General features: G+C 36.5%; 1 long non-coding RNA gene across 1 annotated transcript in view; it reads left to right on the forward strand.

Annotated features, from left to right (window-relative positions):
• Positions 1-27166, forward strand: part of LOC118247982 (uncharacterized) — a 44379-nt gene that overhangs the window by 6147 nt on the left and 11066 nt on the right. The window contains exons 2-5 of the long non-coding RNA XR_004778639.2: positions 21143-21272; positions 21519-21658; positions 22076-22149; positions 25450-25484. This is a non-coding gene — a long non-coding RNA (uncharacterized LOC118247982). The remainder of the gene's footprint in view (positions 1-21142; positions 21273-21518; positions 21659-22075; positions 22150-25449; positions 25485-27166) is intronic.

The following is a 27166-nucleotide window of genomic DNA, read 5'->3' on the forward strand; positions in this document are numbered from 1 at the left end:
ATGTACATATGCAAACATACAGGTCCCCCAGACGGTTTCTTGTGGAATAAAGATGACTACTGAACTTTATTTCTGTGCTTAATGCTATTTGCTGTCATTGGAACCTATAAGTGAAAAAAGCCTAGGCAGCAGTAGCCAGAAATATTCTGATCTTTCAGTTGTGAAGGTCAAATATATAATTAATCTTTTTAGTTAGGTACTACTTTGAATTAAAAGAGTATTTGCCATAGCTCTAAATTAGCTCTTGATATATGTAATAGGCAAAGTGCATAAAACCATGGAAAAATATTGTTTTCAAATTGCATCTTGGAGATGCAAACTCTAGGTGAGCTAATGAAAACAGAAAAAAAAAAAAAAAAAAAGAGGGCTGAGATGATTCCATATTAAATGAAATAAGGGATTACTGAAGTGAATAGAGAAATAAGGCGTCTTAAATCTGAAGCTTTACATTTGCTTAATTAAACTGCATCCTGAATTTGTTAATTGGATGCTCTCATGATATGTTGTTATGGGACACTGACAGATGGTATTGCTCTCATGGCAATTAATCCTAGTAGCGCTTTTAAAATAAGGCATAAACGTATCTGGTTACTCCTGTTTCTAAAGTCATTTCTCTGAAACCTAGGACAGAAATAGCTATTTGTCTCAGTATGAGGAAGATAAAAATGATGAATATTCAACCAGTTCTAAATAGCATTTAATTGCTTGTTCCCAGGTAGTAGCTTTTAAGTAAAGACATTTTGTGACATTTACTGATATTGTCTGCCTTTTAGTTAGCACCTTCAGTAAGGATAGAAATGCATGCTTAAATTTACATCTTTTTACTGTACAAGGAAAACATTAAATTTAAATAGTTGGTAGTGCAAAGTCAGCAAAGAAGAAAAAGGAGAAAGCTCCACTAGATCTGTGATAGATGTAGAAAACCAAATTTCTCTTCATTTTTGTTGATTTTTTTCTCCCTGTTTTTAATATCACAAGAGCATGTGTGCAGGAGTGGGTGTATTTTTGGACTGACAGTATTGTAAATGATTAACAGTTGACAGCTACTGTGAGTTTCCAGAAAATTTGCATTTAATGTTACACCAAAGCATGAAGTATGTGTTGATTTATCCGTACTGAAAGACTTTAGGTGAGAACTTTGCTGAAACCTTCCTGAACTGTTCCATAAGAAAGAAAGAATTTGACACTCACTGTGATTTAAGTCACTTAAAAATTAACACAAGGAAAGTCAAGGTTCACTGCTGTACATGCTGGCTCACCCTTTTTGGCCCATTTCATAGGTTAAATTAGCGGAAGTCCAGAATGTTGGTTTCCACCACTTATAAATCACATACAAAAAACAAATTTACACATTGCCATAGTCAACAAAAACATTTTGCTAAGTTTATTTTTCACATTTACTCCCTCATGTTTTTACAGGCCAATAACAGTTATTTAATTTAAAAGCTATGAAGAAAGTTATAAAAATTACTACGTTTGATGAAAAAGTTTGTTTCTGGCACAGAATTCCTCAAGGCCTGGACAAACCCAGGAAATGGCATGGAAAATATAGACAACAAGAATAAAAATAAGCCTTTCCTTTATATTCCTTAGCCTGGGATGTAACCTTGCAGTGAGAGGAATACCAAGGTGAAGAGTAACCAGACTGTATAAGATCTTAGTTCATGTCGTTAAGATTGTTGGGAAACATCTCTTAAAACATGTATGTCCACTATCTAGAATTACCTCAGCCCAGTTAACGACTCTAGAAGTTAATGTAATTCAAGTAACAAATTTATTTGTGCTTTATGTTGTAAAATCTCTAGGTCAGAGTAGTCTGTGCAACTGATTTAGATTTTAGATTTTGCAACTGACTGATTGCAAAGTAGATGGGAGAAAAAATGCTCTTGATTTTTAAATGGAAGTTGTATTTATAATAAATCAAGATTTCTTAAAATAGAAGGCTGCATTCTTTGTTCTTTGCCACTGCTTACAGTGCCACTGAAATCTCACGCTGTATGAATCCATACATATAAATTGGATTTATGACACAGATTTAAGAGCACAGATGATTATAGGATGATAATCATAGGACATAGTGGTAACATTGTCTGCCCTTAGAGCAAAAAAAATAAATAATGAAAAGTCATTCTTTCTTTAATGGGGAAGTCTACAGTCATTTGGTTCCAACATTATCTCACTCCCCTAATTTATTGACAGGTGACCAATGCTAAAAGGACTGAATTATCATCTCTAGAGCAAAGCTGTGAAATAATTCAGGTAGATAATGAAAAGAGAAGATCAGGAACAATCTTAACCTGACCATGAAGATTATTGGCCCTAATCTGTATTTTTACTTACATTTCTGTAATCTATTTGAAATGCTAAATACATTACTTCTTATAAGGTAATACTGGATCTCATGTGAAATAAGCAATGTCCTTTAATATTTTTTTCATTCTTATCAGCACTTTGCTTCTTCTAGAGGATGGTACCATTACAACAAATCAGCACTGTGCTCATCTGTTTTCTGATCTCGTGCATTGTAAATTCAGGCCATATGTAGGGGTTTCCACAAGAAGTCTTTTATTACCATTTAGATAAGTAACACTTTATATTCTTCTACATTATTTTATATGTTACCTCTGAAAACAATTGCTGTTTTATAGCTACCTATACATAATCCATATGATAATAATAAATTAATGTATTATGTAAGGAGCTGGGATAAGTCTGACAAGCCTGAAACAGTTGTAATTGGGCATAGAGAGGAAGACATTGCTGACTGAACTTAGATGTTAGAGCACCTAGGTAAGCTTTGCCACTTTTGCTGGTGAATTTGTGACCACCACATTGTGGTACAGAAAGCATTCATTTATTTTATCACAAACTTAGAATGTAAAGTTAAAATTATTACAAGACTTAAAGAACACTCTTCAAAAGTAAAGCATCGGTGGTTTCCTATACTGTTCATAGTGAACGTTCCTTGGATTTGTAAAAGAAAATTACCAACAGGAACTAATGGTGTCATCTTGGATAAAGCTGTGAAACATTTTACATTAACAGCCTCTTTCATAGCCTCCAAATTTCAATTTATTTGTTTGATTGCATGTGTTCAGTGATTCACTTGAGATACTTTATGCTACTGAATTACTGTATGACACATTTGCAATTTCTTCAGTTCCATACTTAGAACACCTTTATGAACAATTGACATTATAAAATGTTTTTTTTAAGAGTTTTATAAAAAACTTTTTGATGACAAAGTAGCCAAAACCAACACATATCTTCCTGAAATATACTCCATGCCTCAGAGTCAAATCTCCCATATCATCTACCTAAACACATTCCACTCCAATTAATGTATTATATAGCCACGGTACTTAACAGATGAAAACAAATATCTTCTGAATGAAATCAAAGTATTTTGTCAAAGACAAAAAAACAAACTAGATTACTTCAGAGATGTCCCATTTATGTCCGTACCTCTGAAATGGATTTCCAAGTGTTATACGAGAACCTCTGTGCTGTACATACAAAGAGTTATCAAAATCTTACTTAGAATTTCATAGGTGTGTAGATGTCTAGGTCAAAACTAATTCCCTAATTAAGGAAAACACAGACAGCTTCATCATGCACAAGATGGTGAAATACCTGAAAATACATTAGTTGTCACCAAACACAATATGAGGAAAGTCCTGCTTTTATTACTTACTGTTCAGCTAGCTGAAGTCTAACCAAAAATAAATTACACAAGCAGAACATTTTCTTCCTCCTTGAAACAGGAGGAACACTCTTTGCCCAGTCCCTGACCAAGATGAGTTTGAAGAAATATACTATAAAAGTTTAAATTTTCTTTCTATATATTCCATTAACATTTTTCTTTATCAAGTGCACCTATTATCATCTCTACCTCCTTAGCAGTTTTTTGTTGTTTGTTTTTATAGGTACATTAATTTGCACTATTTCCATCTGATCCTATAATGACGTCTTTATGCTGTGGCTGACTTTCACTCCCTACAGAATTCATTGAAGTTGCCTGAAGCTGCATGAATCCACAAACATCTTAATGGAGTGGAAATTATATCGTGCTTCCCAAAAATCTTAACCTGAGACAAGCAAGGCCTTAAATGAGGGAACCTGTTTTTCATTTTCTTATCAAGGGAGTAGGTCACTTGGTTATGAAAACAAACAAACAAAACAAACAAACAAATACAAGACTGGACAGTTTGTGTGGAATGGTTCTAGATTTTTTTTACAGCAGTGGAATAGGAAAATGTAGAATTTGTTGATCCATCAACAAAACTCCAGAAGAGATGAATATAACAGATCTTGCTCACTAGTTATTAATGATACCTTGTACTAGTCATATGAGGATGTTTGAGTCTCTAACCCAAGAGTTCATGGGAATTTACTCATATATAAAAATGTTTATTCCAGTTTTGAGCAAATAAGCTGAGCCCTGTATTTAGAAATGTCAGCGACCAGCTTTTTACATAACCAGCATGGATTCAGAATTAAAACAACATAGGCCTTCAAGTGAAAAAATATGCTTTACAGTCTTGAAAAAAATGAAGAATCTCTACCAATTAAAATTACAATTACAAAAAAAAAAAGTAATAGATTAATGATATAAAAATATGCAATGCTGACATATGAAAATAATAGCAGTGCTTAATTTCTAATATAGGACCCCAGGATATTCAGTAAAATCAAGCTTACATCTCTCATTACATTTTATTTCCTAAGCACATAAATTGTTAATAGGAAAAGATAAATGATGGCTTGACCAGATAATCAGGATTTATGGGGTCTAGCAAACACAGATAAAATTGCTGCCTCTACTCTTGGATATGTCCAAGGTTTTGGGAAGCATTTGTTTTACAGTTGCATTCATATATCTCAAAGGCTTTATAGCTCACTGTATGAAGATGGTCCCTTGAGGGTTTAGAGCACTAGTAGCTTCAGGAGGGTCTGCTTACACATACTGGAAGGGAAGTCATTGAATAAAATACAAACACCAAAGAGACTGTCATCAGTGAATTACTGAGCCCTGCTCATTTTCTTTCAGACACTCTTACAAATCTGTTCTTTTCAGCACCGTAGTCTAAAGGGAGGATTAAAAGGAGGGGTGCCTGGGGCCTAGGCCGCTCAGCTGGCAGAGGGAGTTGGGGCTGCTGCAGTGGAACCAGGCTGAGGTCTCTTGCTCACAGGTGGCACCCAGGAGATGCTGTGTGACAGAGGAAACTCCTCGTCAGTCCCCATCCATGGCTATGGTTTTCTGCTGATGCGATATTGGCAGCTGATTCTGATCTTGGGAGAGCACTGAGATACCCTAGGAAGGTGCCTCATTTCCCTTTTTCCTTTGACTTCTTGGAACTGTATTAGGCTCTGAAGTACTTTAATGAGCCATAATTTAGGTATTATCTTTTTCTGAATAGGCAGTCCATAATGTTTTATTGGCTATTGACTGTTTGTTATCCTCAAAAAAACATTTAGTTTAACTGCGTATACCACCCATGCAGTGCCTCCCACCCCATCAAATACAAAACCCGGTCCTAGTATGGGATCATCAGGGTTTCAATTTGCTAGCTTCCTACCAAAAAAAGATAATTGATTAATGCCCTGGGCCTATCCCAAGTGTTACAGAGAATCCTGTTTAATGAGCAACTTACTAAAAAATAGACTCTTCCTGAGAAGCTGTCAAGCCCTAAAGAATTGTGCCAGCGCTCCCTAGCTGTGCCCTCCACACCTCAGTGAGCACAAATTGTTCAATTACTCTTGTAGCTTTTTGGAGGCATGGAAGGTTTTTCCATCTTTCACTCTGGATCTGTCAAAATGCTTAGCTGTCAAGACAGATGCCTTTCCCTATCACAGAGTTTATATTTTTTCAGATAAAGTTGTATAAGAAATGGTCTTGCTTTTCTTTTTGGGCCATAGCTGATGGCTATATGTAGAGCATAGACCATGATAAGGAGCCCTTATCCAGAGTGTGACATGGGTGTCCAGACAAGACTATCTGGAACATGACTAAAATGGAGGAAAAGGTCATTTTCCTGTCTCATTTTTTTTTTTCCTGTCTGGTAGAAACTGAGAGAAAACCTTTTTTCCATCACCATAACTTAGAACAATGTCAGACATCTTTGGAGTGATCCCATGGTGAGGAACAGACAAGCTATAATCCTTTTATAATTGTTTCTAGCCTGTCCCTTTGTTAAGGTGGGGAGTTTGCTAACGCCAAATTTTCCTAAGGCCAAGGCTACTGTCCTTTAGGATACTTTTAGGACTCGTCCTACCAAGGTGATACCAGGGGGTCATTGTACAGGCTAGTGACAGATCAGAGCTTTAAGGAACTTCTTTATATCAACCTTTACAACAATAAAACTCTGTGACAAAAATCATCCTGCAGCCATGAACCAAAGCATAAAACCTCATTCTTTGGATAACAGAGAGGACAGAAGGGACAACGTCTGCCTTGCAGCACTGTGGGGTGATGCTGGTCTGGTGATTCACAGTAATGCAGCACACATGGAAACAGGAAGGGTAATGAGTGATGCTGCTTTGGCCTTCGTCTCTCTTAAAAGAGGAGGGGTTGCCCTCTAACACAGTAAAAGATAAATGTGAAGTGTGCATGCTCTATACTACACAGATTGCACAGTAATTAATGAGTCTGGGTATTAATTACCAATTTAAAAAATAATTATACATGGGGTACTGTTACTAGCCCAGGCCATTACAACAGTAATTTAATATATACTTAAATGTGGAAACTCAGGGATCATTAGATTTTGGTCTTTTATTTCAACTGCTATTACCCTCATTTAGCCTCTCAACAGGGGTGCTGGCCTGAGACTTCCTTCTAAAATTAATGGCCTATGGCCACAGACTTCAGAAGATTAAAAATTTGTCTTCCTCTGTGAATGAACACTTGATTCTGCTCTCAGTTATACGTGTACAATTCAATTAACATGGGGATAATCAACACTGCCACTACAACCTTCAGTCTTTTTTGCTTTTAATATACTACAGTGAATTACTTCAGTGCTGGGAAAATGAGAACTCTGTATATATTAACTAGTTTGATTTAGGCAATACTCTGAATGAATGATATATCTACTGTGCATTGTTTCACCAGATTTTGAAGAACTTCTAAGCAATATGAATATTTTTATACAATTGTCCTGTGAAGTTGGTTGGCTCAAAGCAGTCTGTATAAGATTATCCTTATAACCAGTCAAAGGAATCAATTAATGATCCCAATGTTATCTATTGTTTTTCATATATATCACAACAAAGAAAAATCTAATGTCAGGACAAAAACAAGTCTCAACTCACAAGCAATTCATAGCATTTTGAAAACTGAATTTAGTGTCAAGGAGCCTTGCTGAATAAATTAGCTCTTTTCACTATCTAGCATCTCTGTCACTGTTAGGCCTACTCAATTCATGTAGAGGTCATACAGGCTGTTCAAGTATCTAACACTGGAAGAGTTTTGATTGTTTATTTGGTTTGTTTGTTTGTTTTTTCTTTAAGGAGGAGAGAGAAAGCAAGAAGCAGTCAAAACATACAGACAATATACTCATGATACTATGTGTGAAGAAGAATAATGCAGTCACATTAAACATTGTCAAAGGCATCAAGAATAATGCATACTTCTATGATAACCGTAGTAAAATGTTTATTATCCTGATAGAAAACATACGTGGCCCATTTCTTCCTGCAATGTGCTGAGGAAAATAATGAACTCAGGAAGCTTCTGACTTTAAGTTAGTTGACACTTAACTGTATGCTTCTCCTCTCTTGATGTCCTTTTTGGTTAGGGAACCAAATTTGTAACCAAAACAGATATTTCACATGAACCCCACATTGGCTTTGAGCACATGGGAAGGAGTGAAGAAAAAAAAAAAAAAAAAAAGACACATGCATACTGAGTCAGTGCTTTCTCATGGAGAATGGAAGAATGCTAAAAATGCTGTTTCATAATAGGAAATTAAGTTATTTTTAAGCTACCACTCACCCACAATTTAACTATGAAGTTCAACAATGTTAAAAGGATAGCAAAACAAAAAAGCTGTGTATGCTTTTTCACTGTCTGCATTTTCCATCAGATGAGAATAATTATGCAGCCCTGTGAACACAATTAATATAACCTCTCTTCAGAAGCTATACTCCATGACTACGGGCTGTGATTGCTCTATAATAAAACTAACATTAGGTCCATCATTTGATATTAGAAAGCAATAGCTGTATCACAGAATTTGAGGTTTCTTCCCTTTCACAAAGCTACCTCTCTCCCCAGGATTATCTTAACAGACAATGTGCTCGTCTTTTTAAGAGTGATATAATTAGCTTCCTCCCACCCCACTGCTACTCATTTCTCTTATCTATGGGTTGATCTGAGAAATACAGAGCAGTGGAAATGTTTGCTCTAACTTACACGATGAAAGCAGAGGCAAAGCTGCTGCCTTGATTTAGTGGGTCAGGAGGTCCCTGTGGATGCAGGAACCCCAGGCACGTAGCCCTGTTGCTAGGGAACTGTATTGATCCTTTCCAGCATCTTCACCGACACCCTCTCCACTTCGCTGTGATTGAACACCATCCTTTACAGGAGTGGGAGAGTTAGAAGCTTCGGCTTGGCTTTAATATTTATGAGGTAAATGTTTTAACCATTGAAGCCTTAAATGTCTAATGCTGTTTTCTTTTTTCAGAGTGGTAGCTTACCTTTGGGAATATCTCTATCACTCCAGTAGGGCAAATTACTTTACGTTAGAGGCAGATAGCTTATTTTCTCTGTGCTAAAGGCAACAGTAAGAGGTTTAACGTACACAAGAAATAAATAAAGTACATTTTTCCTCATTCACTTCAATTATCTTACTACTTCAAGATAACTTACATCTAAAACACGTCATGCTATAGGTTTAACTGAAAATCATTAAAATCAGATTGAAAGGTAGATCAGGATATTTTTAATATTTGTATACTTAACCAATATGTAGACATATCTATATCTCCAAAATTTTATGCATATACTATCTCTACTGACTTTACTGAGACTATTCTAAAACATGTCAACCCCAAGGGACACTCATCTATACTATGCATAAATACCTCCGTTTAATTGTTTATATGAAGCCTTGCTAAAACCAAAAAGACTCTTTTCATAAAGATAAGTGAGTCAGTAACAGGTCTGTATGAGCTCAACCACCCAAAGATAAGACACCAGGTTACATGTCTGTAGCAAGCTAATTTCGAGGTTCATCTCTGAACCTACAACAGGAGGTTTTTAATGTCCATGTTCCACAACAGATTTCCCCACCCTATGCTGCAACTCCCATCACTCTGGTCATCACCTGTGACTTTTAACTTTGTTCCCATGCACCTGGTCCTTACACAGCCTGAAGACACCATCTGCAGGACATTGATCCTCTCTGGAGGTGAGAAGACATTGCAGGTACCTCAGCAGTTGCAGGCAGTGCACAGACATACTGTATCAAGCAATATAATTGAAGGAGATAGAGCACCTGAGTCCCATCCCAATAGATTCCCAGGGAATATGTATTTATAGAAAGATGATGATATCAAGCCTTGCAGATTAGGAGGGCTGTCAGATGATATGAAGCTAAAATAAGACAATATTAAGCCATACCCTATCACCTCTCCTATAGTAGCAAGAAGAAGCTGAAGAGCTGATAGTTCTCCAGTTTAAATATGGAAATTTCTCCATGTGAATTTTAAAAGTCTCCATAAGAAGTGAATAAAAACTATATACTTAAATAAGCTCTTGCTGATTTTACTTTTATACATTTTAAATTATTGATTTTTGTATGTGAGATGATTAAGCTCTTGGGATCCTTCTTATAAGTGCTCAATGCTGACAGAAAATGTCTAGCAATAGCCTTAGAAATTGATATAATTGATTTAATTAGACACTTGATGCCTGATAGGAACCTGCATGACAGATCCCAGAGTGACCCAAGGGAAGTAAATTTAACGTAAGGAGAAGGTCTGTCTGTGAGCAGAAACAAATTTATAAGAAGAGCTATGGGGACAGTAGCTCCCTATTAGCATTATCCTGTGTGCCACATGCACTAGTCACATGATAGGAAATGCTGCTTTGCACTGTTTTGTTGTCCTCCTAATTACTAGGAGGCCACATCTGGTTCTGCATCCAGTTCTGTCTATTAGGAAGCCCATACTGACAACATCCCCCGCCACTGCTGCTGGACAGCAATGCAGAATGTCAGCCTTTTAAAAGGTTTAACGCTTCCCTGCAAGGCAGCCAGCAGCTCACACAAAATTAGCCCATGCAAATTTCTTTTTAGTATTGGCCTCATGTGAGTGTGCACAGTGGCTTATAAACAAAACTCCTTATCTTCAACATAAATCATACTGTGTATCATGTAGTTAATACATTTCTCAGATTGAAATACAAAATAAATACACACAAAAATCACTTTGTTTAAAAATTAAAATGAAAACTTTCAGCATATTTGTAAAAGAACTTGCCAGCAATTTCTAGACAATCTGCCTTCAGTTGTTCTACTTTCTTCCTCTCTATCTAAAATAAATTCTTATTCTTCCTCATTTCAAAGCTAATCTTCTCCCACTCACTATAATATTCAGTGTTATTACGTTAGAGACCATGAATTAGGACAATGGCTGTTAACACACTAGATAAGTTCTTTCTTCTTATGCCCTTATAAATAAAAATGTTACAGCAATTTCTATAGCTTACAACATAATGGTCTTTGAAGAAACTCTCCTAACTAAACTGCTGCTAGCACTAAAACTAGCATTCTCTCTTAATACAGCACTGACATGATAATAGTATAATACCTTAGACCATTAAGTCTATTGAAAGTAAATTATTACTATCAAGCATGATAAAACCTAGTCAGATACATTAACAACCTTACATTTTGCCTTGATAACAGTACTAAAATAGCTATTGCCTCTGTTTTGCTTTGCATAATATTTGTTATCTATTTCTTTCTGAAATTTATTGGACAAATGTCCCGTCTGAGCTACTGCTCACAGAATACGTAGGGAAAAAAGCAGCACTACAATAATTTAGATCCTGATCTAAAGTCCACTGAGCTCAATGGGGAGCATGCTATTAGCTTCAGTGTCTTCATCTCTCTATGTAAAATAGCATGTAACTAATAACAGAGGTATTCAAAATTCTACTTCCCCTAAAAGATGTTCTTTTATTCGTGTTACATATATGTGTGTATGTATAGACAGTCATACATGTGTTATGCATACACACGTTCTTGCAGTTATTTTACTTGCTATCCCATAGATAACATTAATTTCCATGAATCCCCTCTGATGGCTAAAATCTGTTTAGCCACTGACTTATTTATTTATTTTCATTTCTTTAGTGACTTATTTAGACAGATTTTATAAAAATAAAAAGGTCTTTAGAAGCATCTGAGAAACATGCATAGAGTTGAAAGACTTCCAGTAGGACCTGTGCCTTTCATTTTCATTTTTTCATAGCTGAGAAATGTACCTTTTATTTTTATTTATTTTTCCTTCAGGTGGATATAAATGAGCAAAGTTCTTGCATTTTCTCTAAGTGGCAGTCAGCTTCCTAGCATTTTTAAACATCTGTTATATGAGCTGAAGATGCAAGTTCTCTGGTTGGTATCTAAGAGTGTCTACTACTTGTGGAAACATAAAAAGCCACAACAACAACAACAAAAAAAATAATTAGTATTTTCTGATTTTTCATCTGAGACTCTGGAAAAGAAAATGATAGACTTGTCTCTAAAGTGTCTATCTAGACACTACCACTGCATGTAGTAACACCAAATGAGATAATTCTATGATGATATGATTCCAATTTTTAGTAGCTGAGAACAGTGCTCCCAGATACAATCAATTAAACAAATAGTAACACTGTAGTCTGTGGACACTTGCTCACCAGTAGATCTGACAAGACCCACAACTACTTGTGGAGGCTGATAAATCCATTTTAGCAAACACATCTAGATGACCCTTAGCTCTGGCTGATACAAAAGCTTCAGCCAAGGATAGCTGCGGAACTGTCAGGGTTACAGACTGCTGGTGTGCTTGTAACAAAATAAAGGCAGTTTCCCACCTCCATTACTATGTCAGTCTTTGCATCTGTTCCTGTGAGTAGACAGATTCTGTCTTGATCAAAGCAATTAACTGAACTGCTCTCCACATCCCTGTCTATTGCTTTATTCCTATTCAAAGCTGAGTGTTTTCACTGGGGATGTTGGTGTCAAATGCACTGTGGAACGATGATACTCACTGCTTAGCATTCAGCCTTTGAATGCCTCTCAGAGTGCAAGTGTGAAGGTATCTGGCTGCCTGTCAGAAATGCTGGCCTGGATGAATTGCAACTGCCTGGAACCTTATGGTGAGTAAGACCAAAAAGCTTCTGCTGTGGGTTTACAGGCTCTGGGCAAACTTGTTCGTTCATAGTCATTACATCTGACAACTTGTAGCCCTCAAGTCATCCTTGTGATTTTTAACAAAGCTCTACGTTATTTTGTCTCAATGAGCTTAGCTGTGTTAAATCTTTCTGAGGAAGATGGGCGTCCTTTTAATGATTTTCTCTGCATGCATGTAATGGGAGAAGAGAGTGGCAGCAAACCAGCCTCATGCATGTGGTATATTCCTTGACCAGGGAACTAACTTTTTTGTTGTTGTTGTTGTTGCCCTTTCCTTCCAAATACTGTAGCAGAAGACAGAAAGCTATTGCAGCTTTCAGCAGCTGTTACAATGGGTAAAAGTTCAAGTCAACCAGTGTTGGTAAAAGAAACAGGACACATATCCTTGCCTCTTCTTGGGGCCCTCAGGAGCCAGTGCTGGCACGAAGCACATCTGACAGGGAAAACATGGCCTTGGTCATGGCACTGAATCTCTTCTTTTCTCCCATTTTATTGATTTGCAGATGTCTGGAAAAAAAATAAAAATCTGCCAAATATTTTGAGTTACAATTCCTTAAAGTAATTAACATAATTACTGATTTTATCACTTGCCCATGTGGATAGGTTCATCATATTCTTATTAGTTCTTCTTTGTGTGGAATAAGTTGGGTGTTGTACACTATAAATGCACTTCAGGAACGAGGGGTTTAGTACATGATAGAGAAGAGTGAAATAGTTAAAGGTAGTCCTTTACACAAGAGTAAGTGCACAGAAAACTTAAGAGTACTGGGATATTAAAAGCTGGGGAGTAATATCTTCTGTGAATGCCCACTGTGTCCAATCACAGGTAAAAACTTTTTCAAGTCATTTAAGATGACATTGCCCCCCATTTTTTCATGAACTGGAAGCATTACACACAACTTAATAAGAGAAAAAGTGGTAAAAACTAATTGACATACAAAGGTCAAAGCAATGTAAATGTGATGTTTCCATGATGGGAAAGATCTTCAAAACTGAAAAAGAAATGAGGCGGTTTATTGCAGACTTTAATATTTAAAAAAAAAAATAAAAAAATCCTGTTAACATTAACATCTGATTTGTCTGATATAAAGTTCATTACTGTGCAACATTTCACCTAAATAATTTTCTTATTATGGCTCAGCCAGTGCCACATAACTGCCCAACACTTGCTTCAGACATCACTGAATATTGAGCAAATTCATTATATGTGGTTCTGTTGTATTGAATCTCCAGTGGATTCATAATGACCAGCTACTTAGAACAAGCAGTAAGCATTAAGACTCTTCTTTCTGCTTGTGGAAGCACAGCAAAATACCAGAGGAACATTAGAGACCTCCTCAAAACTGGACAGATAGTAAGACTGGGAGAAAAAGAGCTATTTTTCCTAGTTCTAAAGGGACACAGTTTTGAACATGCACATAAATGCTAACCTGAATTCATCTTGTTGCTCTGGAGGATTGCACCAGAACTGATTTGGTGGACCAACTATTCAGTCAGCATTTAATGGAGAGGGTAGCCCACTTACTCTTCAACAAAATGATCTTCATCATTCACCATAAGACAAGAAAACTTTAAGAAATATATCACTTGCTCTTTTTCATTTCAAAACATTTGCCAACAGAAAAACAAATGAACAAATTTTAAAGGTTCTAGTAGTTCAGACTCTAAGAAATAAAGTAGTCACTGTCTCACCAAGGGAATGGAGGTGTGCGATGACAAAACATGTGATACCTAGATACTGACAACAGTCTTCAGATGTTCATATTGACCGAATTTTATGGGAAAAGATCACCAGAGATTGATTCAACTGTTATGATTAAGAGAGTCTATATTGTAACTCATAAGAAAATGTGCATACCTAACTTTACAAGAACAATGTACTACAGCGCCTTCCTCTGAGCACACATCATAATCATTAAAAGCTGTATTGTTAAAAAACTGTTTATTACCTATACTAGAAAGAAAGGCAGATGGGATCACACATTCTTTACTGTGACATTTTCTAACTTCAGTGTTCAGCTGACTGCACTGCAATCCAAGTATAACATTTGTTTGGAATTTAATTTATTCAATATATTATAATAACAAATCTCAATGTCACAGTCAGCAGCTGAAATGGCTTCTAAAATGTGACACACAATATGTCACAGGTGAGAATCTATGGACTGAGGACTCACCCTGGGCCTTTTAAAATGCTGGTCACAGAGAATACTGATGTACAGTAGACGGTAGTCATGGAAACCACTCAGAGCTTACCTTCATAATATATTTTTTTTTGTCAAAACTAGATTCAAAAGGGTGATATTTCTCTTACTTCAGGGCACAGTGTGTTGTAGTATCTAACAAATTATCCATTAGAAGTTTTTAAACACAGCTCAATCTTAAAATCCCTTGCTGGTGTTGTGCAGCACTCGTTGCCGAGCACTAAAGACCAGCTGTGTTATTACAGCAAGCTAGAGGCCCATAGACCTCCCCAGGGAATGCAGCAAATTCAAGGAGCAGAATCAGAGCACAGGTGGAACCAAGAGGAGGCAAGTCCACCGCTGCCGGCTTCTCCTTGTTTACAGTCACTTCTGCAGAGACCAAGTGATTGGATAGGATGCATGAAGCAGCAAGGGAGAGAGGTAGCCAGGCAGCTGGGTAATGTGTGCTGGGCAAGAGATAAGGGGCAGAGTCTTGGTGCTTGTAAAAGCAAGATGCAAGGCAGGATTTCATTCTTGGAGTCTGAAAAGAAGGCAGTCCGAAGCTCTTGGTAAGGAGGGATTTTTTTGGGAAGCTGCCACTGTAGACAGTGAAAATGTCTTGGGGTGGGAAGGAAATAATAGTTTTAGGTGATACCTTTCAGAGGAAATAAAAATGCCATAAACAGCTTTTTGACAGGACATCAAAATCAGGTACTGAAAAGCAAGATTTCCCCAGATAGATGATAGCTGGTTGGTTGGTAGGGGTCCCTGGGGTAGTGAGTTGTCAATCTTGAGCTCTCTGATGACAAAGGCTTGGTATTCTCTTGGCTGCAGAGAGTGAGCAGGGAGATCAAATCTAGGAAGACCAGATCTAGGACATGTTTGTAGATCAGATGAAATATAATGCTTATAGTTCTGGAAAGTATAGGGATGGAGAGAAGAAGGTGGGAGAAAAACTTCTCATTCCTGTGTCAGCATGCTCCTGCCTTTATTCCAGTCCTTGAGGCAGCAGACCTCTATTTTGGCTAGTCCGGTGAGAAGCTTTAAGCCAGCTCTGCAGTCAACCGAAAAAGCAGAGGAAAGGGTATTAAATGTATAGAAAGGGAAAATCTAATGTGCGACAAACACAGAGCATTTTCCACTCCTCTGAAGTGACAAGACACCCATCAGTGGGTTATAAAATACACTTAGCTATGATATGACCTAATTAATGTTTCCCTATTGGTAGTTTCTGTAATTCCTGATGAGTTACTGCATTTTCCAAAGTTGAGATGGCATCTGAGGAGCTTGGAAAGGGCTGTCTTATTTCCCTGTCTCTGGGCATTACACAGGTCTGTGTTTTTGACACAAAAAAAAATCCCTACAATGCACCAATGAACTCACACATCATGCTGGCTTGTTTGTAGCTTTATTTAGAGAAGATTTAGAACTGGATCTACTGTTACAAAGGTTTGGGAAACTCAAGGCTCTATCTAACCTACTCAGTGAACTGAAATCAAGAGTTTTCTGAAAGACATAGGGGCTGCATAATACGTTCCAATGAACAGTGAAATGAATATAAGATATAAGAGAAAAATTAGTTTGCATAATGCATGTCAAAATCCCATTGACCAGCTTGGATCCAAAGGCCCTATCAGAGAAATGCATGGAAAAGCGGTAGTACCTTTTCTAGCCTAAACATTGAGTAGATGGAGATATGAGGTACATGACTACTCTCCTATTTGAAGTAAAGTGGTGAACCCAGTATCTTCTATCCTGCAAAAGTACAAAATCCAATTCCTTTGGCTTTTGGAGTGTAGAAGCCAGTGTGGATAATTCAAGCCAAAACAAATACAACATTTTAAATGACTTGTGAAGGCACAAATATGTTTCGCTTGAGCCTAAATAACATGGATTATCAAAAAATCCAGTGTTTCTTTCTTTGTGGGCTTTGTTTAATACACTTTCCTTAACAGTTCAGTTTGCTGTGGCCAATGCAGGCCATATCTGCTTGGTTTATACACAAATGAAAAAAACTGAAGTTATCAAAACAGTCTCCTTAATACAACTTATAATGAGAAGGCATTTAAATGTTGCATAAAAAGAAGACAAAAATATGCAATTTCAGAAGATTCATAAATAATAAAATCTGAATGGTGACAGAAAAACATCCTCAAGGATTTGACATGCAGTTTTGCAGTTCAACTCTTAAAGACACAGCATTTATCAAGAAAAGCTGACACAAGACTGTCAATAACAGAAGGAAGATGATATATAGAAATGTGATGGGCTTCTTTCACTCCTTAAGATTTCTGTATGTTCAAGTTGGCTAATGAATGTATGCTTTCATGCAATTTCCCAGTCCCAGTAACTATGCTTTGGTCAGAGCATATAAACTCTGCAACAGGGTTTTCATTTTGCTGGACTTCTCTGGGCAAGTTAATAAAAAATAATATCTAAATTAGGGTCTTAATCCAACTTTGTCACATTTTTAATGTCTTTCCATGCCAGAAAAAACAAACAAACAAACAAAAAAAAACCAACAAACTTATGAATTTTAGATACCTGCCACACTGGTTGGAAAATAATACTGACAGAGAAAAATATCACTGCCTTGTAGCATGCAAGGCATCCACAGAATTACTTTTAACTCACTCTTGAATTGAGCATGGAGGCAAGCAACATCTTCCAAAATTTCAGTGGATCTGTACTTGAAACTGGATTGAGGTTCATGGCAGAGTAAACAGCAGTTAACTGCAAAGAGATGACATTATTATGCAGGCTTCCTCATACACCTAATACGAAGCTGACTTACTACAAAGTTATTTCCTAGGAAATTAACAACTAATGTTTTCTTGCCTGGATGGCACTTGTACAACACTTACGTGACAAGCTAACTCTCTGATCTCAGTTTAAATCAAATTCGTGACTTAACTGTTCTGTCAAATATTGTAGTGCATTGAGAGGACAGAAAAAGCAACAGCAATACATTTCATAAGATTTTCCATCTAGATCCTGAAATTATTCCCTAGAAAGAAACTAGTTTGCCTCTACTGGAATAAAATGAAGATATAAGAAATGTCATCAGGATACTTGTGTCAGCCCTGCAGAGACAGTGGAAAAACAAAAGCTTGAGTAACATTCATATTCTTCGAAGAAATAACTTACAATTGAATTGCTATGAAAATGTGACTCATGATAACCAAAAGCACAGATGACTAACATACAGTTCCAAGAACATGCCCTGTGCTGTTAAATATCAATCACAAAGCACATCATAACCTTAAATATTAAAAGACTGTCACCACTGAGAAACAGAGGAGAGCCACATGAATACCCTGCTTAAAATTTGTCACATTTGAACGCGGTAAGATATTTTCTGAAGTTTCATTTCATGAAGTTGTTTTGATTGTCTTCTGAAGTGTATGGAATAATGCACTCTAAGACAGAAGCTCTTATAGTAAGGAGGAAAAAAAAAAAAAAAGGAAAAAAGGATCTACCCTATACATCATAGAGCTTTTTTGCTCCCCTCCTCCCTGTAATTAAATTAAATTTATGAGTCCATAGAATTAAGCGCAAGAAGAAACATCGCAGTGTGTTAAGGAGGCCACTCTTCCCACATGCCCCATTTCACCTTCCCCCATGAATAAGGATTATTTTCATTGCTCATTGAAGGTGTTTTAAAGGATGGACCCAACCTCTGTCTTTCCCATGTTCTTGCTTATTCAACGAGTGCTTCTTCCTGTTACACGTGTGATGCACTTGAAACAAAGCTGTATGTTTACTGCAAAATTGTGTGTTCTTGATTTTTTGCTATTAATTGGGTTTTACTTTCACAAAGGCACTACCTTTCTTTCTGCACATCTCCTATGATAAATGTATTTGATGCAGAGAGCTTTTCATGAATTTCTCTGGGAAATGTTAATCATATTTTTTTGAGAACCCACAGAAGGAGTGCAACTATTCAGAAACTGTGAAATTTAGGTATTATATTACTAATTTAGAGAGACTCTCTGAATGAAGTGAAGGACCTATCATCTTGTCTCTCTCTTCCCCTTATTTCCATTCAAGGAGCTAAGACTAAGAAACCTACTGGTGAATTCAAAACTTACTAAAGAGTCAGAAAGATCTAAAAAGCCTATGGCTAGGCGAAAGTGCAATAATAAAAACTTAAAAGTCACTGTTCAGTACTATTATGCTGAACTTGAAAATGAATGATCTGTATTCATTTCAAATCCTAAAATAAAACTCTGAGCACGTCCTTCTTTAACATAGAAGTGTAACATTTCTCTTAAAAATGTAATTTAGACTGCATATTAGGTGTGTATTTAAGAATTTGAATTGCATTTTAAAGTGTACAGGCCTTATGAAGACAACAAAGTTTGTGAAAAGCTGTTACAGTGCTACAGGTGAATTGACTGAGTAAGGAATAAGGTTTATACAGAAGAAAACAATATGCTCTAATAACTATAGATCACATTAAAGAGGGTAAGCTAGCGGTCTTCTTTCGACCATGTTTAGTACAGAGATAGAGGTAACAAAATACAGAAGGAAAAGGAAAATCCTACTTTGTTTTTCTAGGAAGAAGTGTGTGAATCTCCAATGATGCTAAAAGTGCATTAAAAACGAAGTGAAAATACTACCCACACATATCATAAATCCAGACTGAATAATGTACCAACAATAATAAGTATAGCTTTTAAAACTAACTTTTTGATATCCTCTGTCAGATGCAAATAATTAATGTATAAGAATGCCAATCATTCCTTACAACAGAACTAACACAAAAATATATTTATTAATGTAGCTGAGATCAACCTGTGTACATCTTCTCTTGTCTCTCAACTCCTGGAATCTGTTGCAGACTTCTCAGGCCATTGGGTTTTATTCTTTGCCCAAGTCCTCAGTCCAACATTTGCTTTTCTACAGGCTGGAGCAGCACAGTTTACTGCACACAAAATCAGTCAACCTCCTTAGCATTCCCATCATTTCACCAGACTCTTTTCCACAGCTTTTCCTGCAGTCTGTTTTATGTCATTTCAGCAAATGTTAATGTAAACACCCTATCAGTATGCTTGTGGACAGGTGACATAAATGAGCATTAGTATTAATTAGCTGATACAATTCAGTTTTCTGGTCAAATAGCTGTGTTACCTCTCCTGGCAAATCTGTATTTGTTCTTGCGTCTTGATCACTAGATGTAATTCCATCATAACGTGGCTGGTGCATTCTGCACAATGTCATCAGGTTGCTATAAGTTTAATGTAATGTCTCTTTGGCAGAGAGAGGCATTTGTTTTTTGTGGTTGCTATGGTCTAACTCATTGGCTTATGAAGTATGCTACTGATTTTGTACTGTTCTACATGCAACCAGAAATTTTGAACCATCATAAGCAAGAAGTAATGATCCCTATAAATATGCAAATATGTCTTCTGCATTCTACTAGTCACAGCTGCACCGCCACTTTTTGCAGAATGGTTTATTTGACTCACATTTATTGTTACAATCCAACTAGGGATAAATAAGTTTTACTCACAGTTAGAGGACACCCCATAAGTAGCAGACAAAGACTTCATGTATAATTCTCATTTTAACAACTTATGTGTAGAATTCATGTGCACAAATAAATTGGGGATTAGAAGGAGGAACAGTTTATGTGCTGGACTCTAATGGCAGAAATAGTCTAATTCAGTCTATGTGAGGAATCTTTTCTAAATCAAATAGAATGATTCAGTTCCTCACTGAGCAAACCATCTCTAAATCTGAACAACTAAATTTGAACCCTTCTAAACATTCTTTATTACTTACCATACAGTCAGCAGCCTCTGTGAAACCAGAAAACCTGAGCAACTACGAGTAGAGTAAGAGAGAAGACAGAGAGGGGAGTATTCACCTAAAACTCTACTGTCAGGCCAAGTTAGACTCAGCAAGTCATCCCTTTTCCACTCACATGTGCCTCAGTCTAAAGAGCTCTATGTTAAGAAGTCGAGTTTGGATGTACACCTAACCTGCAAGCCAGTCCAAGGTTGTCAGCATCATGAAAGCTGCAGATAAATTGCTTTCTGCAAGAAAAGCTGTTCTGTTCTACTTCACTCATTGCTAGTATTACTCTTGTGCTGTCATAGCCCATCTACCCTGGCTGCAGATGGTATCATCTTTGGGCTACTACTTATCCCATCCAACTCCAGTCATAAAATCAATGCACATAGGACTCAGACTTTTTGGTGTCAAAACACAAACTAAATAAATAAATAAATAAATAAATAATCTGTTTTGCACAATTCTACTTAAAGAATTCTATACTTGCTGCCTTGCTTGGGATACAAGTTTACACTTGCCTTTGTTTCTGCTAAATACTAGGGTCTATGATACTTTGAAATGTCAACATGACTCACTTATTCCAGGGTATGTCTTGCATAACACTTATACCTAGTTTTGAATGCAGTGATAATAATAGTCTATTTCAAATATAAAAGTAGTATAAACAAATTATAATTACAGCAATTAAAAAAAAAATCTGTGACAATTTGGGGATAAGGGAGCATAATTCATGTCATAGGCTTTTTTGTCTTCTAGTGGTTTCCCAGCCCAGGTTCTGACCTTGAAGCTTGTCCCTGCTCAGACAAGAATTTGGACTTTAGACAAGCATATAAATGAACATATCTATTATCCATGTGGTTTGGCACAATCCTAACGCATTGTCTTGGTAAGTACCTTCTTAATAAGCTCTGACATGTTATGAAATACTTTTCTTTCTGTATTTCTCAGTTCTCCTGATCAGTGATAGAAGTTTTGTCATGCAGAGGTTCCTTTGCTTTTTGGGCTGTTTTATCCTGCCTGGGTGTGTGGTACAACTTTCTGTTTAGAGCCACAAAGAAGCCACATGCTCTCCTGTGACATATTCTAAAGATAAAAGTGTTTATTGGTTCTTGTAACTCTCTCTGCTGCTCAGATGAAGAACACCCCCACGGGACTGCTTTGTCAACAAATGGGGCAGCAAGCCATCCATCTACCTTTCTGAACAACTGAATTGTTGCATGCTATCCCATAGAGGTACAGATGGTAACAGATAGGCCACAGAAGCTTTAGCAGGTGAGTTGCACTGGCTGTGTGGGAGAGCAAGGCCTGCTGCACTCCATACTGCCAAACACACACACTGTCCCCCCCTGTTGTATTTCCTTGAAAAGTGTATTGCAGTTCATATTATACTGAGCTGCCTGGGGAATGTAGTTGATGTCAGGGCTACTATTTCATTCTCTGTAGACTCAGGGAAGTGACATCCCATTTACTATCTTTGATTCACATTTTCAAATATTCCTTTGAAAAAGGAAAATAACATGACTTTTTAATGAAAAAGGTGCCTCTTTTAAATGAAAAGAGGGATTACTACTTTAATTATTAATGATAGTCTTATATGTTTTAGAGGGAATGCACTATTACAGCCTAATACTGTTATAAATATTCAGTACTTACAAATAAATGCTCTTCAATTTACTTTTACTTACCTAGTTACGATAACTTACAATCAAGTGTCTCTGGAATCAACTTCCTTCTCATAAGAATGTAAATTGGACCTTTTCCAGGTGAGTCAATAGTTGATTTTGTGTAAAGTCCATTGCAGATATCTTGAGTCGACAAAGGCAAGATTAATTATAGTAAGGTGCAGTTTTGGAAAGAATACAACATCCTGATCACATGTAAAGCATGAAGAATATTAGCAAACAAATATAATTACTGATCCTGCTAACTCTCATGTAGCTGTTGTTACTTACTGACAAGTAACAACAGTGGCCATAGTGAGGAAGAATATAAAGCAGCAGCAGACAACAGACACCAGAAGCTATATATCTATACTAATTTTTGGACCTATATAGCAGCTACAGAAGAGATGGCTGGACATATTCAGTGGTCAGCATGGGAACATGACTTCAGATATGTTCCAGCTACAATCTGATTAGGTGCTCTCATTAATATCAGTAATACAGGTGTACATTACCCTATTCAGCCATTGATTTTGTTATTTCCCATGTAACTACAGTTCACTATTTCCATTTGCTCCAGAACCATCTCCAAAACTTTTTGTGACTTCCAGCAACAGTGCATGAAGGTGCACAAAATCCCAGCTTGTCTGACAGAAGAGGCAACCTGAAGCCTGAGGAAGAATCAGGAACACCCTATCCCCCAAAATGTCTCATCACTTTCATAATCGGAGTAGTATTCATCAAAAATTTGGTGAGGCTAGAAAATTTCATCCCTCTTTTCCAATATGCTAATATGCTGCACAGTGAGAGGAGAGAGTTATCTGTGTAGTTATGAACTGTGAAGCACAGACACATTTACTTCTATTGTCAGTCATGCACTGGGCAAATGCAAGACATGAGAGGAACTTGGTCAGTGAGACGGTCGTATTACAGATAGGTAGGTTGCCTTGCTTTGGTAAGCATATAGTTATCCACTTATCCACAGTTATCAGGCACGGAAGTAAACACCCAAAAGCTGCAGTTTGGAATCCAAAGTATTGATTGCACAGTATGAGCCAGACTCTCAGAGAACTGAGACCTTAAAGGATGAGACAGAATAAAGGCAGAGGAAAGAAAAAATCTATTATTAACTGCACTTTACAACTGAGAATTGAGATCTAGCATGGTCAAACAGCAAGAGAAGAGTGGGCATAATAAAAACAATAATGAATCAGCAGATAGATTAATGTTTATGGTAAGGGTAGGTTAGCAGCTATTATTTGCACAGCAATGGGCTTCAAAGGTAGTTTTTCAGATTGATTAAATACAAATCCTTCAAAATACTTCTCACTTTGTAGTACTATATTTTCACACACTTCCCTGATTCTCAACATTCATTTCAGTATTATTGCTCTTTAGACATATGCTGTAAAGTGTATATCAAAATGTTTAGGTTATTTTTTTTTTATTTGTCAAATGACATTTTTCTGAATAAATCCCATCTTTTGAAAATGTTTGAGTCTTTTCAGTTCCTGGTTTCATTTCAGATATTAGAAATGAAATTCTAGATCTTTTCTGGAGGTTTCTTAGGAGAGCTATACACTTTATGAATAATTGACCCACTTTACCCTGACTAGCATTACGTTTCTGAGAACTGTCTATCCAGAAGGCTGAGAAGTTTCTTGCCTTCATGTAGTTATGCTTTACCAGACATTTCACTGGGAAGACAAGCATGGTGATGAAAACAAATTGTCCTAAGTGTGGACCTTTAGTGATGTGGTTTGAATTTTAGTTTAACCTTGGGATGGAATGATTCTGTCACTGTCTGGTAGTAGTAATCTGAATTTGCTTTTCATTATTCACCCTCTGCCCCTTCAGTTGTCAAGAACATGAAATGCTGCAGAGTAAAGCATTTATAAAGACAAAACCGCACACAATGTTGTCTTTATGGAAGGGAAATATATCACAATTGCAACCGTTTTTTAAGGTACTCAATTAATTTCAGTTCATGTTAATTAGACCCACAATGGCATTTTCACTGTGTTGATGAACTCTAGCAAAGAAAGTTCAGAAAACCCAAAGAGTTGTCTCCATTTGCTCAGTACCATTGGACTGTGTTGCAAATGTGACTAAATTCTTAGAGAAGCTCTGAACATATTAACATATTAAACATATTCATTGAAAATATTCCTATACATCAGTCAATATTCAGGAGAAATTAATTAGGCAAAGGAGGAGAGAATCTTTAAACTTGGTCACACAGACAAATTCCATGGGATGATATACAACATGAATTTACAAAGCATCAGTCACCAAGGTCTAGCAACCTGCATACATCACTCTTATCTACTGCCAGAATAAAATGTTGACACAGACCATTTCCTCAATGCAGCCAGTGTTCTATATATCTACTGCCTCAGTCCTGGGGTATTTTTATATGACCATAACTGGCTGTCAGTGATGATCTGAAGCATTTATAAAGGCAGACAAGAAGAGAGGTACTGAGGCATGAGATGGTTGATCTAATTCTTGAGAACTAGCCCTGGTCATTTAAGCTTTTTTAAACCCCAAGCTCCAAAACTGACTTACAGTTTTGAAGATGATTTAAGAAAAATCTGGTTAATTTGGTTTCCATTTTCAATTTCCCTCCTTTCCTATATACAGTTAGGACTAGTTTTCTTCTTTATGAAGCGTTTTGCTTTTCATCTTATTTTATTGCTCAGCAATTCAGCATTATAAGATACTTCTCTAACTCTTCAGTTTAACTACACCATATAATACTGCTGGATTCTATTTTTTGTTTTTAACAAAACTTAGCAAATTACTTTATCAGTATCATTTTCTTGTCCATCAGTTTAGCAGTTTTTATTTTTATCATAACATTTTCAAAATAAGTAATTTTCATTTTGATGCCACATTGTGGCATTCTGATGTAACATTATTTGAGTAAAAAGGAACTAAGCAAAAGAACATTTATACTACCCTTTTATGAAGAGCTGGAGTAACTATTGCTATGGAGCATGTCTGCTACTAAAAAAAAAAAAAAAAAAAAAAAAAAAAAAAAACATGACCAGGCAGGCCTCTAAATTTTGTGATAGAAATGGAGACAAAGGTGTATGATTTTTCCCATCTTTGTTCACTATTCATATCCATAAAGTCTCCTAATAATATGTCTGGAAAAGGCAATTGGACCCCACTGATGGAAGAAAATTTATATGCAGATATACTGGAATTTTCCAAGCCACAAGATAAGGAAGCATTATAGTAGAATAACCTATGCAGAAAGAGAAACGTGTTCTGAGTGCTATTGATTTTTCTTCTTTAAATTTGATATTGATTACTCCTGTTCATTGATTACTAAAAAAGTGTATTTTTCACTTTCAAGCAAATCATTTTCATTGCCTTGCTGTCCTTCATTCCTAGGTAAAATCCCTACGGATGCTATACTTCAGGAATCTGTAAGTATATGTGACTTTTTCATTATTTATGACTTGAATATCTATTAGTTGAAAACTTAGGGCAACAAATGTTATTAAATTCCTCTGAAAGAAAAATCGGGTTCAACAGGTTGTAGCCTTCACTGATACCAAAGCATGGCATCTAAAGACAACCTATTGTTCTGTACAGATATTACCTTATCATATTAAGGATAATTTGAAGATAATGTTCAAAATTCTACTTTTCTCCATTTCTCAGCAGATAGGAAATGTCATCAACTAATTTAAGAAAAAAAAAATCTGGGCTGCTCCTCTGTCAGGGTGTGGTCTTCTAACTCACCAGCCATCAGTGCAGGCAACCTACCTTGGTCTTCCCCAGAGCAATACAGCTGCTTTTGCACCCTGCAGAATAAACAGCCCCAGAGCTTCTCCTGCAGAAACACACCCTTGCAGCCCCCCAGCAGAGGTGGGTCTCACAAAGCCCTTATGGAGCTTTCTTCTCTTATGTAGACATCATTATTTCAATTCATTACAAAAGCCAGAAAACAAATCTTAACTGCTATTTCGGTGTTAATAATTGTAGCTAGTTGTGGGGTTTAGATGACCTTCTTATTTTGCTGGTTAGTATTGCAGTGCTACAGCAAAATAAATGGCCAGTTAAAACCTATGATGTACTCATACTCTAGAGAAGCACAAAGGTTGCCCTGATAGAAATGGGGCTTTTGGAGGGGAAAGAGTGTTTTCTTTTTTAAATAAATTCCCATGCAATGGTTTTATTGATTTACCTTCAGTCATGCAAATTTGGTATTTGGTTTCCAGAAGAAACAATAGCAGATTTAACATTGCTAATGTCTTTACTACTTCAGAAACATATTTGAAACATGATAAAAAATACGCTGCTTTTAAGTATGTTTTCTCCAAAGACAATAATAGGTCTTAATGGCTCAGAAGGAATATCATAATACAACATCATCAAACCTAATCTTCCATAAGAAAAATAGTAATATCAAATGGCCTCTCTTATAGAAATGAATTGCAATTAATTACCTAATCTGTTGGAGCATTTGTAATATATATTTAATGGCACTGCTGTCTGGCATAACCTTCCAAACAATTTTCTGAAGAAATATGATCTAAGCATAGCCTCAGGCTGATATTATCAAATAACTCAACGTGCTGTGTAAATAAATAAATAAATAAAAATATCTCAAAATAAAAGAAGCAGCTAGTGTTTCCATTTCTAGGGCCTCAGGAAAGCCTGTTCCCACCCTAACATTTACTTCTGGCAGCCTATCTCCTCTGCTGTTATAACTGGATCACGCAGTAAATAAGTATTTAGCAGTGGCCTTATTGTAGGTAGCACTGAGCAAACGATTCCCCATTACTATATATCACACTCCAATTACTAAAGATCTTGCCATATGTCTCATAGTGTGATATAAACAGTCCATTAGGCTTTCTAATGGTGGTGTTAAATAAAGGGTGAATGAATATCACTAGAACAGTTAGAAGCCCCTGGGCAGCTTTGCATCTTCCCATGCCATTCCTATTAATGAGATTATGACATTGCTTTGGTCGATAGAACCTGTCATTTGAAGGTTTCCAGTTCTCCTGCCGTTTTGTGTTGAACTGACAAGGCAGGTGTACCTAAATATTTTTTTTTGTCTACTATCTTCAACAGTGTAAAATTCTTCCCTCTTAGT

Source organism: Cygnus atratus, chromosome 2 (assembly GCF_013377495.2).
Source record: "Cygnus atratus isolate AKBS03 ecotype Queensland, Australia chromosome 2, CAtr_DNAZoo_HiC_assembly, whole genome shotgun sequence".
Taxonomy (NCBI): domain Eukaryota; kingdom Metazoa; phylum Chordata; class Aves; order Anseriformes; family Anatidae; genus Cygnus; species Cygnus atratus.